The 14,500-nt window shown below is 42.6% G+C and overlaps 1 protein-coding gene across 10 annotated transcripts in view; it reads right to left on the reverse strand.

The window, feature by feature from the left end:
* The window catches only part of KALRN (kalirin RhoGEF kinase), a 495,524-nt gene that overhangs the window by 384,343 nt on the left and 96,681 nt on the right, over positions 1 to 14,500 (reverse strand). The gene's annotated exons all lie outside the window — the stretch shown is intronic.

Genomic DNA, 14,500 nt, shown 5'->3' on the forward strand with positions numbered 1-14,500 from the left:
TTATTCCTACTAACTTGCAAATTTACTGCTTTTATTCGAAAGGAAAATTCACGATCTCAAATGTCAAGAAGTTGTGTTCAATTTCCTCCTGGCATTTTGACCTTCTCAACATGAGGGAAGTAACCCTTGAAGATCCAGTGCAGCGAGGCAGCAGAGAATCCATATGTTAAATATGGATTTCTGTACATCAGTTAGGACAAATCAGTTATTTTCTGATATGGGTTTCTGTACATCAGTTAGGACAAATCCCCGTGCTGGGGACCTCTCATTTGCCTGAGATTCAGGAAATACCCCCTCACCTCTGTGGACTAGTGTAGAACAAATAATGTCATTTTTTCCAAAGAATTTACAAAAAACAGTGAACCATCTAACACGTTCAGTTTAGATTCCAATATGAAAACTCAAACACATTTCTAATTCAGCTAGGTTTTAACATGAGTCAGTAGGGAACATTCTGACATTGCAGGGTGAATTTTGGGCAGTTAGTGATTTCCAGCTAAAATTTCCAGAAGCAAATCAATCACTGGGTTTCATTTTGGACATCGATGAAAATGTCACCTATCAAGCTGGAAGAGAGTTTGTATTCATTAAAGATTACTTCAATTCCTGACAAGAAAGGAGGAGATGGGAGGATTTCACCACATGGGGATTTCACTCTACTATTTTTAGAAATAGAACTAATAACAAAAATATAGAAAACGTGAAAAACTCCTCTGTCACATCAATTGTAAGTATACCTTAAAAATTAGGACAATTCATCGCAATTTCATTTAAAAGTCCACTGGCTCAGCAGCAACTAGGAGAGCATTCACTCTGTGGTGGTCTGGTGTAAACCCAGACTGTGAATGTCACTGTCCACATGCAGTGCTTGGCTTCAAGTACTACAACGTCCATCCATCCACAGGCTGTGGAAGGGACAGGTGCCCACATGCTAAAAGCCACCCTCAGAACCAGCATTTTTGCTGGCAGTCCCAGTAGCGAGAGGGAGGAAGCAAATGTGCACAGAAATGGAGTGTCTCCCGCTCCCTTTGCTCACAACAGGCTCACTTGGGGCAACTGCTGTGTCTCAAAATAGTGGCAATGCTGGAAAATGTGCCCATGTACCTCAAGGAGGAATGTGAAACTGTTAGATGCCAACAACTTCCAGCAAGTCACTTACACACCATTTGGGGATTTCCCCAGAGAAAGCACGGGTTTCTTTATCCAGTGTTGTGCAAAGAGGTTTTTTTTCATCTGTTGGCATCATCTTTTCATGCTCAGCCACATGACCAATTCAGGCATCCTTGCTGGTGCCGACACACAGGGCATGCTATGTGGCCACAGGACCTTAATGTTAAGGAAAGCCACTTCTCTCTGTTACAGCAGCATTGCTGCTGATGCTGCAGTATGGAAAAAGGGAGGTGAAAAGACTCCTACAGAAGATCTGCAGAATTGATTTGTGTTGTTTTTCAGCCATTGCAAGAGATCAATGAGGCATAAGAGTGAAAGAAAGATGGCCTTCACTGCCATGAAGGTTTACAAGCATCCTCCCACTGCTTCAGCCAGTTCGCACATTTCATGGCACTACAAAGTTTAAATGCCATCAAATAGATCAGTCTGGCAATAAATTCAGCCAAAGGCAATCTCTTAAAAAGTCATCATTATGTAAGGGTATGCTTGCTCATTATAATGAAGGATGGAAAATACAGTATGCGTCACATAGTGTAATTCAGAATTGATTTCCTATCACGGAACATTTTACAGAGACTATTCTGCACAGTGGCTTTGCCATGCTCTAAACCAGGACAGTTTTCTCACTTTCCTTCCCTTTCATCCTCTCCTTTTTGCCCAGTTCAGGAGACTATTTCAAGGCAACGCCTTCATCTTCACCGCACATCAAAAGCAAATCGAGCGAGGAGTGCAGCTCCTAGCCTGGCAGCTCTCCATCACATTTTAAAACTCTTCCTTGAACCAAAAAAGCACATCACTCATTTTATTTTGCTTCTCATCAAAGAAGAACTGGTTGCTAACAGCAAAAAGAGCCACTTGTGAAACATGCCAGCTCCTGGTCTGATCCTGCCAGGAGCTCTGTCATCTCTGTTCCCACCAACGCTCTGCTTCCTACAGGAATCGGGACCGTGCAGGATTGGCCTCTCCTAGAGACTCAGGTGGTGTTGAGTTATGTGTCTACTCTGAAGCATGTATATTAAATGCCCTGTCATAGTGCCCTCTGTTTTTCAGTTGAGCTTTCAGTTTATTTAGTTCTTACCTCTTCAGCCACTTCAGATCTGTCATCTTTATGTGCAGATGCCACTAAGTGGGTTTTTATAGCCCCCAAACTGCTTTATTGCCAGCACTGCTTGAAAACTCAACAGAGGTGCCAAGGGCTATGGATGAAAACTGCACTTACTACCTTTGATCTGCTGTTGGATGGTGCCCTTGACACCACTGGTACATACCTGTATCCCTTCACAGGCTTGTCAAGTCAGTGTTACATGCACATACAGCCATGTTCACACCTACAGGAGGTTAGTTTCAGCTGGTGTCAGAAAGGGAAAAACAGAAGACTGCAGTCCCTGGGGAAATAAAATGCAATTTGCTGCCTACACAGATCCACTGCAATAAGGTGACCTGCTATAATACCATGCTATGACCTGCAGCGTAAAGCGAATGGCTGGTGGGGCAGAGGAGCCTTGGGTGGCTCAGAGCCCTCTCTGCTCACTCCAAATCCTGACATCCTGGGGCTTCAAAGGCCTCGAGCATAATTCAGTGTCAATCTCTCCAACATCACAGCCCTTTCTCTAGCCTGCCCTGTGTGCTACAGTTACACTGCAGCGTGTCAAGTACACAGTTAAGCTCTCCTTACTAAATCCGTACCTATTACATGCTCTTGCGTGCTACCCAACACGCTTCATGCCCTTCTGTGCAACCCAGGGGAGGCAGATGGGTTCTTCGGCTGCTGCCCCAGAGGGGCTCTGGTTGCCCCTCTGCTTGCACCAGGAGTGGAGCTGCCAGGATTGGAGAAAGGAGCTCAGGCAGGCACTTACATGTGTTCCATATGCTATAAAGAAGCTGCAATTCCCTATCTTCAGAACTTCCAGAAATCATTATAAGATTAATAAGTAAATGCCTGGGGTCCAATAAAGATTGGACTTTCCACTTTTTTTTTTTTTTTTAGAAGTCATAATAGAATTATTATTATTTCTGCTCTGCAAGATGGAAAGCTCAAAAACCTCAGCATTTGGACCAGAGCAGGGCAGGAAAACAAAGCAGCCTGACAGCCGTACAAAGCCTATCGGCCTTCAGCTCTTGAAATCCTGCCCTATGCTTGAGCTACAGCACCATACTTGGTTCCTTTTGTCTTCCCAAAATAGCAACTAGCAGGGCTAGGGGAGAATCAATTCCCAAGGAAATCTCATGCAAATTGGAGCCACACAAAGGAGGCTGTTAAACCAGAATGGACAATGTCAGTGCCGCTCTCAGACCTGCACAACGTTTCAAAAAGAGACTGATAGTAATTAAAAATGTGTCTCTAATTATTTATGTTTCTTTCCACCATGCTTTGTTATATTGATCACTGAAATAATGACATCCATGACCTATTCAATGGTACAGTTTTATTCATAATTAATACATGCGCATAATCATTATTAAATTACATTAAAAAAAAAGGGACTTTTACCTCCACTATAAAACAACAAATTAGGTTTTGTCTGGAGTTTCAACGTGTCCAATAATGATATTTAAACATATTTGAAATTAAGCAGCACAGAAGTTAATCAGATAGTAGGTCTGCCGTACCTTTGCATGAGTAATGCTGCATGAAATAATTAAAATTTCACATTTATGTAACACTTTCCATCTCCAAGGGATCCCAGAACCTATTCATAAGTACAGCCTAACAGACATATTTTGTAATATTTTGCCTTCATCTGACAGCCTCCTTCCATAGATTTCAAATCACTTCCCAAACACTAATCAAGCCTTCACCACCCTGTGAAGCTGCCGTGGGCACGCAGCCCCCAGGCTGGGTGAATTGCAACACACCCTAGTTCAGGGCAACTGGCACAGACCACCCCAATTCAGCAAAGATTTCTGTTTAATAAACCAGTTAATCATCTGGTTAGGTGCTCTTTCATAGATGTACGCACAGCCTCAAGCATCTTGTTGAATGTGAGCATGCGATGATCTGGGACCCAGGTAAAATGGCGTGGAGTGGAGGAGAGCGTGGTCACTACTGCTCTCCCATCTATCTGCCATAATTACTTCAGGTTAGGCGTGAAATAACCTAATAAGTTATTTTATTCACCTTTCATGTGTGGCAGTATTAACTAAATACCCTCAGACTGAGTGCCATTTTTTGTTTCACAAATCACCATGTCTTTAACATGCCGTGTAACTCAGTTTTCCTCCCTGTATGCTTTCCAGTATTCTGACTGACAAATTCTCCAGGTGATGTTTTCTAGAAGAGAGTACACGTCAAATCAAGGATAGCTCTCCCAAATTTTCTGTGCCCAAGATGCGCTTGGTGCAACAGGGTGGCACCATGAAGTGAGGCAATGGGTGAAGCTCTCTACCTGCCACAAGGAGTGCTCCCAGCCCTGCTTCCACTGCTCCCAGCTAAGCCAGCTGGGTCCAGGGTACACAAGCACAGCTTTGGCAGCTTGCTGTGGCAACCTTCCTCTTAGGCATAAGGAAGAACGGATGAAATGCAATTTACTTGAATGTATGAAAACCTCCTGTGTCCGTGATAATGACTTTGTTTAGAACAATGTGATGGAAAAACATGTATGTACACAAAAAGAGTTTCACATGAGCTGCTCGTTACAACACCAGAATGTTTCCAACCTCTCTTCGGCAGCCTAAAAATCATATTGATTTGCAGATAACATAGTAGCCATTGAATTTCTCTTTCTGGGTCATTAACATAACAACTGGACTTAATTCACCATCATGGTGCAAAGGACACAGAGGATTCTGCCTAGGGCTTTAGCTGGATTTTTATTTTATTTTTTCCCCCCTGTATTAGCACTAAAGGATCATTTTAAGAGCTCTAGGAGATTGTAGCAGACTGAAAAAGTGATTATCCTCGTCTTTTAAGAAAATGAGAGCAGGGACTTGGAAGAAATAACTGATAAAGTCCATAAACGTCCATCAAGCTCCAAGCCGAGAGCCATACCACCCCCTTCATCTTGCTAAGGTCCATATGGACAGCAAGCCATGTTATGAAATATAAGGATTATTTCAGCCCAAGTTTTTTGTTTGTTTGTTTGTTTTTATTCCCCCCCCCCCCTTTTTCTAAACAAAAGATGGAAGTTTGTGGTTAGTCCTTTACCCACAACCAGCCTTAACTGCACTCAGAAGAAGAGGAACAATGATATTCTGTATTTATGCTGCCTATTATTAAGTGCTAGTTTCCAGTTTTGTTTAAATGCCAGTTATCAGGATTCAATTTACCCCCTCCGATGGGATGTCTGGTATCATTCTGAGAGTAATAACTGCAATATATTATGCTAATTGAGCACTAATAAGCTGCACAGCGCTTTTGCTTCCAAACAGGAATGGAAATGTCATTTTTTAAATAGAATCCAGTAATCACCTGTCTATACCTGCACCATCTCCTTTCTGAATCCAAGAATATGAGGAGGCAGCAGAGATTTGCTGGGGATTACAGAGAACACAAGGAAAACCCCAAAGATCTAACTTCTATCAACACGCTTTTCCTTAAACCCCAACCCCCTTTTGGGAAACTAGGAAATGCCCCATGAAGAGTGCATTTCATCGAGACGTCCTCCCCTGTCAGCAGCCTCCAATGTAATGAACTTTAAGGCTGTTGTCCCACGTATCATCAATCTTAAAGATGAGGAGTCTCCAGCAGTGAATTTCTCTTCTGTTTAACTCTCAATAGGACTGTATTTCATGCAATTAATGTCAGATGCTGCTTGTGCATTTTGATCATTTCATTTATTTACAGCACGAGAAATGATCATGACCACAAATCCAAGGCATTTTTGCACTCACTTAAATTGTGGCAGTAAGTCTGCAAGATTTTATTGGCTTGATAAGACTCTCAGAGATGAAAGATGATTATACTAGTTACCCTAATTAATATTTTGTTATTAGTTATACTAGGGAAAATGACCTTTACAGATGAACAAGAATTCCCTCCTGTGTCTGAAAAAGAAGACTAAATGCAGTTGCATAGATTTGTAGGGGCATAGATTTTGAAGGGAAGATGTCAAAGCCATCTTGCATTTCTTAGTTTGGCATGACAAAAATAAATATGAAATTTTTAATGCTGCTTCAGTCTGAACCTTTGCAATGGAACCAAAACAAACAAATAACCTTTATTATTGCACAAAGTCCACCTACACTGACTTGTTTTAAAGCCAGTTCAGATGCATATTAGGAGGAAGGTCTAGAAGCAGACCTGACATATTCACTTATCACACTGACACCTTTTACAAAACACTGTCAGATCTACAGGCAAGGTGCCCTGTCAAAGGGTTGGATACTTTACAGTGATATTTCTAACGTTTGTTAAGGGCTAGAAGGCCTTTGGTGAGTTGCCTTACTCAGCTGCCTGATGACTAACACCATTGTTTATGACTCTGATTAAAACTGTACCAGTCTTTGATGCAAATTTAACATGTTCACTGCTGGTAACAGGCATGCTGCCAGCTCACACCTAGCATCTGGCAATCAGGCCAGTGCCTCCTTCTTCCATCGCTGACATAAATATTACAAAGAGCCTACCAGCAGGAAGATCTAGGAAGCCACACTGCTTACTCCTCTCTTACAAGACCTACTGCCATTCACCTGGAGATCAGAAACTTCATTAGGTGAGTTTATATGCATCTAACACTCCTGAATGGGACTTCCAGGACACTACCAGGAGGTGTTCTGGATGTGCCAAGTTCACTGCTCATGCACAGCACCACTGACAGAAATGCCAAGCAGGTCCACCCCACAGCACCTAGAAGTGTCAGACCCATCACGTGCAGCCCCTCAGACTCATAACTGCTGCCTTGGATGCTTCCTGGAAGCATCAGGCTTTGTGGGCACAGATGAGCAAGTAGGGGAACTCTGTGTAAGATGGGTAACTTTTAGGACTACCTGACACCTGGAGTTCAGCAGTAAAGACACAAAACACTTGAAATTCCCAGGCATAAAAAAAGCACAGGTGGACCAACACATCTGAAGTACGGTAGCTCTAGTCCTGCTTCAGCAACAGTTTTATCTTGCTTCCACATAGAGTGGCAGGTAGGACAGCGATTAGCCCCCAGTCATCAAAGCACTCTCATTAACTTCACACTGAAGTTACTAACATGCTTAAAAGCTTTGCTGAACTAAGTCTGTAATGATCAGCCCAATCTAAATACAGAAACCGCACAGCTCATGCGAGGGGGAAGCTGGTGTTAACTGGGAAGAGAAGCATATATAAAATTTCCCCCAAATCCACCCTTGCTTCAGTAAAGCTACGCACACGCAATGTTCTAGCAAAGCCAGGGTGTTTCCTGCTGAGCTGGGACTGCTTGCTAGCATCTATCATTTGCAGGAATTCCTTCCCCAGTGCATGAAGGTAACTGCTCATTCGTGCTCAAAGGTGTACAGATGTGGGCATGATGCATCCTCATTCACTGCTCATGCCCAGCAGTGAATACCTTTTATCTTGTAGCCAGATATCAAAGACACAAGCTGCCAGGAAAATAACCTGATTTATTACATACCACGCTCATTTAGAAATCACCATTGATTTGAAAAACCACAGGGGGAAGTAATTAGATTTAGTAGGTAGCAAAGCTTCTAACTGATGATGTAAAGTCATTTTGTTCAACACTCCCAATATAGAAAGTGGCAGAAAAATTAAATAACAAAACCGGTCCCTCTCACCAGGCACAAAAATAAATAAAACAAAATCAACGTTTCACCAAATGCATGAAATTAAATACGTGCTTGCTGGCATGTGCTATGAGGGCGTCACTCAGGAGAGCATTTCGATGCATGTGCTTGTATTTAGTGAGTTATATAAGGCTTAGGAGCAGGTTTAACATCAAGCATGTGCATCTGTGTTTTACTGCACAGGGGAGGTGTGGAAAGCTGAGGTCTTGGGTGCTGAAGCACCCTGGGGGCACAGGGCCCGGCAGTGAGGAAAACCAAGTGTGCCTTGCCCCTGCAGAGCTGCTTGGCGTTTTTCATGGCCGATCCCCTGTGTGTTTCATAGAAAACGCACATTACTGCACTTTGGTCATTCTTGCCAAATATGGTTTACTGCAGCCATGTGGTGGTTCTCCTGCTAGGAGGAAGAATAGCTGACACCTTCTTGTCTCACAGTGACTCTTACTCTTTAAATCAAGTTGACTATTACATGTAAATCCCCCTTCTTGTTCATGCCTGTGGCCAGGTGAACAGGTGTTTTTGACATCCAGGCTGAAAACAAATGATGAGACAGACTAAACTAGGACCTCTGGAGGCTCGTGTGAGGCTGGAAGCAGGAGAGAGTCTGCCTTTGTCCACACCTGTACTGCTCTCCATGGTGGGCAACTGAGCCGTCTGCTGGGGTCACAAGGAAAGAGAGGAGGAGGAGGATGCCTGAAGCCCAGAGGGTGATGGACCACAAAGGATACCCCTGGACTCCCTCATTCCCATTCCTGACATCTGAGCTGTCTCCTTGGACTGTAATTACAGAGTGAAAAGAAAAATAAATAAATAAAGACCTCAGTTTCAGCTTTGAAATTAACTGAAAAACAATATATTTGTAAAAGGATAATGCACATAAGTAAGAAGACTAAATGCCCGAGTGATTATTTCAGTCTTCTGTCTCATCAGCTTCTACCGCACGATCAAATTCTCAGCATAAAGTAAAAGCTTTACACCAGATGGATCCCTCCAAGGGAACCTCTGGTTACAGGTGCTGCTTTTTGATCAGGTATACGGAATAGAAGAAGGGTGCATGGGGTAAGCTCAGTGCTTCTCTAGCTCTGGCAGAGCTGGAAGAAAGGTGGAGGGATTTGGCTGAAGTAGGTCCAGGCCAGTTGTACCTGGAGGCCCAGACTGAAGTCAGGAGCCAGCATGCACATTACTATGCAAATGCACAGTAAAAGCCTGATGAACTTACAACTCTGGACACACACAGCTAGAGCAATGTCCAGCTGGAGGATGGCATCAGCAGTGCTGCCACCCGTCTGCCTTACAGTGAGGATGGGGACACAGGACTGTGTCCACCTCCTGCCTCCAGTGGAAACATCTCCCTCATCCCTCTTGATTTTGTCACATCAGTTGTCCTTGCAAATGATTTTTGTGCTACCAAAAGCTGTTCAATGTAGACCCAGAGAGCTGGGCTACACGTTCTGCCTCACCACCAGGAGGAGCGCCTTTAAGGGAGCAATTAGTCATGGAGTGCTGATGAAGTGGGGGGACTTTTCCGCTCATTAGAGGCAGAGGGAGGGGGCCCACCGCTGTCCTTCCACACACAGAGCTGGGCAGCCCCCAAATGAGACCATGCTCCCTCATTAGAGAGTGGGGCAATGAGCACGTCTGTCAGCCTTCTGTTACTATTTCCAAATGAACTCAATTAAGTTAATGAATTTTTCAGCGCAACAAAAATGGCAAGGAAGAGGCTGGAACACTAAATGAGAATAAAAATAAAACATTGCTCCTCCTTCTCCAACCCAGATTTCAAGATTGTTTGCTTTCAAATTAAAATATTTTTCCAAACATTAGCTTAGTTGAGGAAAATCTCAAAGTGTTTTTCTCTGTGGCTGTTTTATTTGAACAGTCACACCCACTCTGTTCACTGCAACCAAGTATGATTAATGCCAAGCAACACACTTTCCTAAAAGAGGAATTGTTGTCACACTTCATAATTTCCATCAATTACGGACACTTCAAAAAACACAATGAGTCTGCATTTAATTGCTATAAAAGTTTAAAGGAAAACTACTTAAATGCTTTGGATATAACAGGATTTGGGCACATCATTTTCATTTGAGCTAAATCTTTTGGAGGAAATCTGACAGGTAATTTACATGTAAACACACAATTTCATAAATTTTTGTTTTGTCTCCTGATGGCTTCTTTAAAATCAAACCGGGTACAAACTCATTAGCAGCCTTGTGCATGTGCCTGTATGTTCTGCCGACCATACACATTTCTAGAAGGGGGAGAAAGCAGAAAAGCTTTCCACTTTTTTTTTTTTTTTTTTTTTTTTTTTTTTATCACCAGTAGATGAGAGTTAAAAAAAAAAAAATACAGCCATAAACAGTAGTAGAGCAGATATATGATAAATCTCAAAAATAATTCCTTTCTATATTATTTCCATTTCACTGCTGCTTTATCCTTTTTGTTAATGATTTTATGATTGCATCCAGCAAAACCAAACAAACTGTTTTGCTTTTTTTCCTTTGGAGTAATGACGGTATGAGTGAAATTTAGTGCATGAAAGACATGTTTGGAGAATAATTTCTAAAATTTCTATTATCTTTTATTGGTGCATTAAAAAGAATGATAACAATAGGAAAGGATGCCTTCTGTCTGGAAACTGATTTTAGTTTTCTTTCTGGTGAAAACACAGGCTTTTACATGAAGTTCAACCAAATACGAACCCAAGAAGTTTTAGCCAAGAAACACTGCATATTACGTGTACAGTGATAACAGAAGATCCCTTCATAGATGGGGGCTGCATTGTGCTATGCCCTGTGTGAAAGCCAGGCTAAAAAAGTTATTGAATGCTTCAATGAACATTGCAAGCTGGTCAAAAGTTGGATAAAGCTTCATCTCAATGCAGAAACTGAACAACCTCAACTAGAGAGTAAGATACACTTCCACTTTCTAAGTGAGTTTTATGTAATTATTAGAAAAAAATCATCATCTCTACTTTGTAGCACACGTTGAAAGTCAACATCCTCACCATCCCTGACACTAATTTCACCCTGTGCTCTGCTTCCTCTAGCATCAAACCACTTAGGAGCCTAATACTCTTCTTGTTGAAACACAGTTAACTGGAATTATCTTCCATCTGGGTGCAATATGGTCAGTGGCAGAAGGAGTGAAAATGTTTTTTATCTTTTTGTCCCAGCTCTCTAATAATGGTCATTGAACGAGTTCACAGAAAATTCCTACAGTAGTGCTGTTAAACGACCTTACTGCATTTAGAAAAAAAAAAAAAAAAAAAAAAAAAAAAGTTGTAAAAAAAAACTCTACCTATTAAAAGTGCCTTGTATTTGATGCTTAGAGACTCTGGACTGCCTCTGGAGACTCCACTGAGTTTATACAGATCACCTACATTGCTGATTTAGATACTCAGATCAAATTAGCAAAAGTGGGATGGGAATATTCCCTATTGGAGACTGAGTTTCAAAGGTGCTGCCTCACATCCCAGAAGTTTACCCAGGTGACACCGTCAAATAAATCAGGCAAAGCAGACAGTGTTTACATGGGCACATCTAAACTACGGTGTCTGGGAAATTTTCCCAGCTCCCAGTCTGGATGTATGTTCTGGCCACATCCCAAATTAATGTCAGGGCAAGTGCTAAGTCCCACTGTCTGCCCTCCTGGTCCTGGTTTTAACTGGAGGAAAACCTTTGTTACTCAGGAAACCCTGAGTTATGGTGTGCTCTGACTCATTGCATGACAAGGGCTGTGGGGCACAGCTAACATGCTTTGGCACCAACTACAGCTTTTGGGACTTCAGCCTCATAGGAAGTTGAAAAAACTCAACACCCAGGAAACTCATAAAGGTTTCTGATGATGCAAGCACTTCTGCTCTCTCATTTTGTAACTTTAGAATGCACACCATTGGTGTTGTTATTAATAATACCGGTCACCCTTATTGAAGGATCAGACTTTTCAGGTCTGGCCAAGGCTGCAGCTCCTTCCCTCTGTACACACCAGCTCTCAGGCAGTGGGGACAAGTGACCCAGGCCAGCCCTGGTTCTCAAACCCTTTTGTTTCTGTGTCTGTGGGGGATGACTCTGGTGCCAAAGTGCCTGACTTGTGGAGGAAATGGTCCATAACAAGTCCCTAACGCTGCCCATTAGAAGGTCACCCATTTGTCTCCCTGTTCAATACCTTCCTGGCAATTGATGCCCCCTTCCATAGTGTGTCTGGTAATAAGCAAAGCATCCTGCTAGCAGCTCTTTTGTGCTGCCTTCCTACAGCCTTACTCATTCACAAAAGCTTTCCTGTACATCAGCTTAATGGATAAAGCAATCAATACAAATAATATCAGGCACTGTCCAACTTTCTTCCTTCACTAAGTAGGGCCTGAATCTTAGGCTTTTGTCTGAACTGCTCCCTGTGTCCGGAATAACTAAGGATAATCTGGATGTTATGTTCTTCCATAGAAATTCTGGCAATTGCAAGTTTTGGCTAATTTCTTCAGTCCATTTTACTGACAGGCAAAAGGAATCTCACTGGTGAAAACTGACATGGTTCTGCACTGCTGCAGACCATCAGGGACCATGGGACAGCTTTTGAAACCAGTATTTGTTGTCAGTTCTCACTTGATACCAAATCAGTGAAGTGCAGATCAAGAATTCAAAGGTCCAGCAACATCGATTGGGGTGAAGGTCCAGCAACATTGATTTGACAGGGATGAAGTCAAACAGCTACACGTGTTTGCTTTCTATCAAGGTTCTCTTCAGGTTCTCATGCCACCAGTAAAAATAGAAAAGGAGCCAAACAACAGGCTTCTGTTGCTGGAGGTTCTGAGTTGTTTAATCTACCTGTTGCAGAGAGATGCGGTGTGTTCCCAGTTATCCACGTTTTAGCCTGTTGTCTCCCGTGCTAAATTTCACCATGAATACATTCCCCACAAGGGAAAAATAGTGAAAAATTAAATGAACAACAGAAACACATGGATATCAGGTTCTTGAATACCTGTAAGATCACCAGCACAAGACTGTGTGAGCAGAACTGCTATTTATTTATTTATTTATTTTCACATTGCTCTGTAAGCACCCAGGTTATCATCTGGGAAAAATGCTAATAAACCACTCTAAAGATTCTTACTCCAGAGTTTTCAGCTTGCTTCACCCTGCAATGCACACCAACGTTGCAATCACCAGGAGACACCGAGCAGCTCAATTTTCTGTCTCCTGCAAACTCAGAACATTTTCAGGATTGTGTACTGTTTAGGAGCCAGGGGAACCAAGAGCTCTGCATCCCTCTGTTCCCAGCTATGTTGCTGACCCCAGATGCTATTTCACCCTTGCGTGTCTTGATTGGTCCTAAAAGCTTTTGTTTATCACTTCTGTTTAGGCTGGAATTATTTCAAGACAGAAACTGCTTCTGACAGAAGGGTGCTCTAGTCTCAAGCACAACCACAATACCAAAATAACCAAGAGATGTTTGCCAGTTATGATGGATGCTTCTCTGTATTTTAAAGTGTTTCCTCACTAGGACTTAGACACTGATTACAAATTGCATGCAGTACAAATCTGAAAAATTTAGCAGCCAATCTGCTGTTCTGGGGGGAGATTTCCTTGTCAGCAAGGTGATCCCTAGCCCAAACCTGCCAGCACAGCAGGGCAACCAAAGTAAGGAGCTGTGTTTTGTGGGGAGGGTGAGAGTTATAATCTCCCTGATTTACAGGACACTAACTGCCTCGCAAGGCAGTAATGACTTCCCACCGAGGTCATCGCAGACACTGTTTATCAGTCTGCTTGGAGCAAACCCCATTAATAAATAGGCGGCTGCGATGTTTATTAAGAAAACCACGAGGCACGTGACAGAGCTGTAATATTACCATCTCGGTTCCACTGCACGGCACACATAATAACGGGGACTCAACGAAGCAGGTATTCCCAAGAGAGGAATATTAACTACAAATAATAGAGAGAGGGCTATGAGGACAGATCAGCACAGCCTGCGTTCTCCGCACTGCTTGGATTGCTTACCCTGTGAGCACACTTTATACTTATCTTTCCCTACATTGATCTTTGAGCTCAGATTTTTACCTCCTTATCCTCTCTTTGTCCATCTAGCGCATCAGAAGGATTTATAGCACGTTACACAGGGTGAACCTGTGAAAAAGCAGTTACCATGGCAACCCGGTATTTCTTTTCTGTATAAACTTGAAGTACCAGAGTAGAGGAAGGCCAGAACACCACGCCAACATCAAAGTTGCTTTTTGTTCCCATTATTATGTTTTAAAATAATTAAAATTATTTTACTACCATCAATCAAATATATTAAATATGTCTTGTAAAACCCTTTCAGAAAACACATCCCTCAGGGCCGGTCATTGCCAAGTACCTGAAAGGCGCGCTGCAGAGGCCGCCCACTATGCATTAAACTCGCCCTTGAAGAAGAAGCATCTCAAGAGACACCCCAAGCATGCACACCTGTGAAGAAGCGTGTGAAGGTGCAGTGGGTCACCACACACCACCACAGGAGCTCAGAATTGCAGGTCGATATGGCAATATTAAGACACTTCACAGCCACTTGCCTACGTATTCTTCCACTGGCTCCCAAGCCTTGACCCACAAAGCCAAGTCACAGCTGTACTTTCTAAATGTAT

Source organism: Aythya marila, assembly GCF_965140915.1.
Source record: "Aythya marila genome assembly, chromosome: 6".
NCBI classification, from domain to species: Eukaryota; Metazoa; Chordata; class Aves; order Anseriformes; family Anatidae; genus Aythya; species Aythya marila.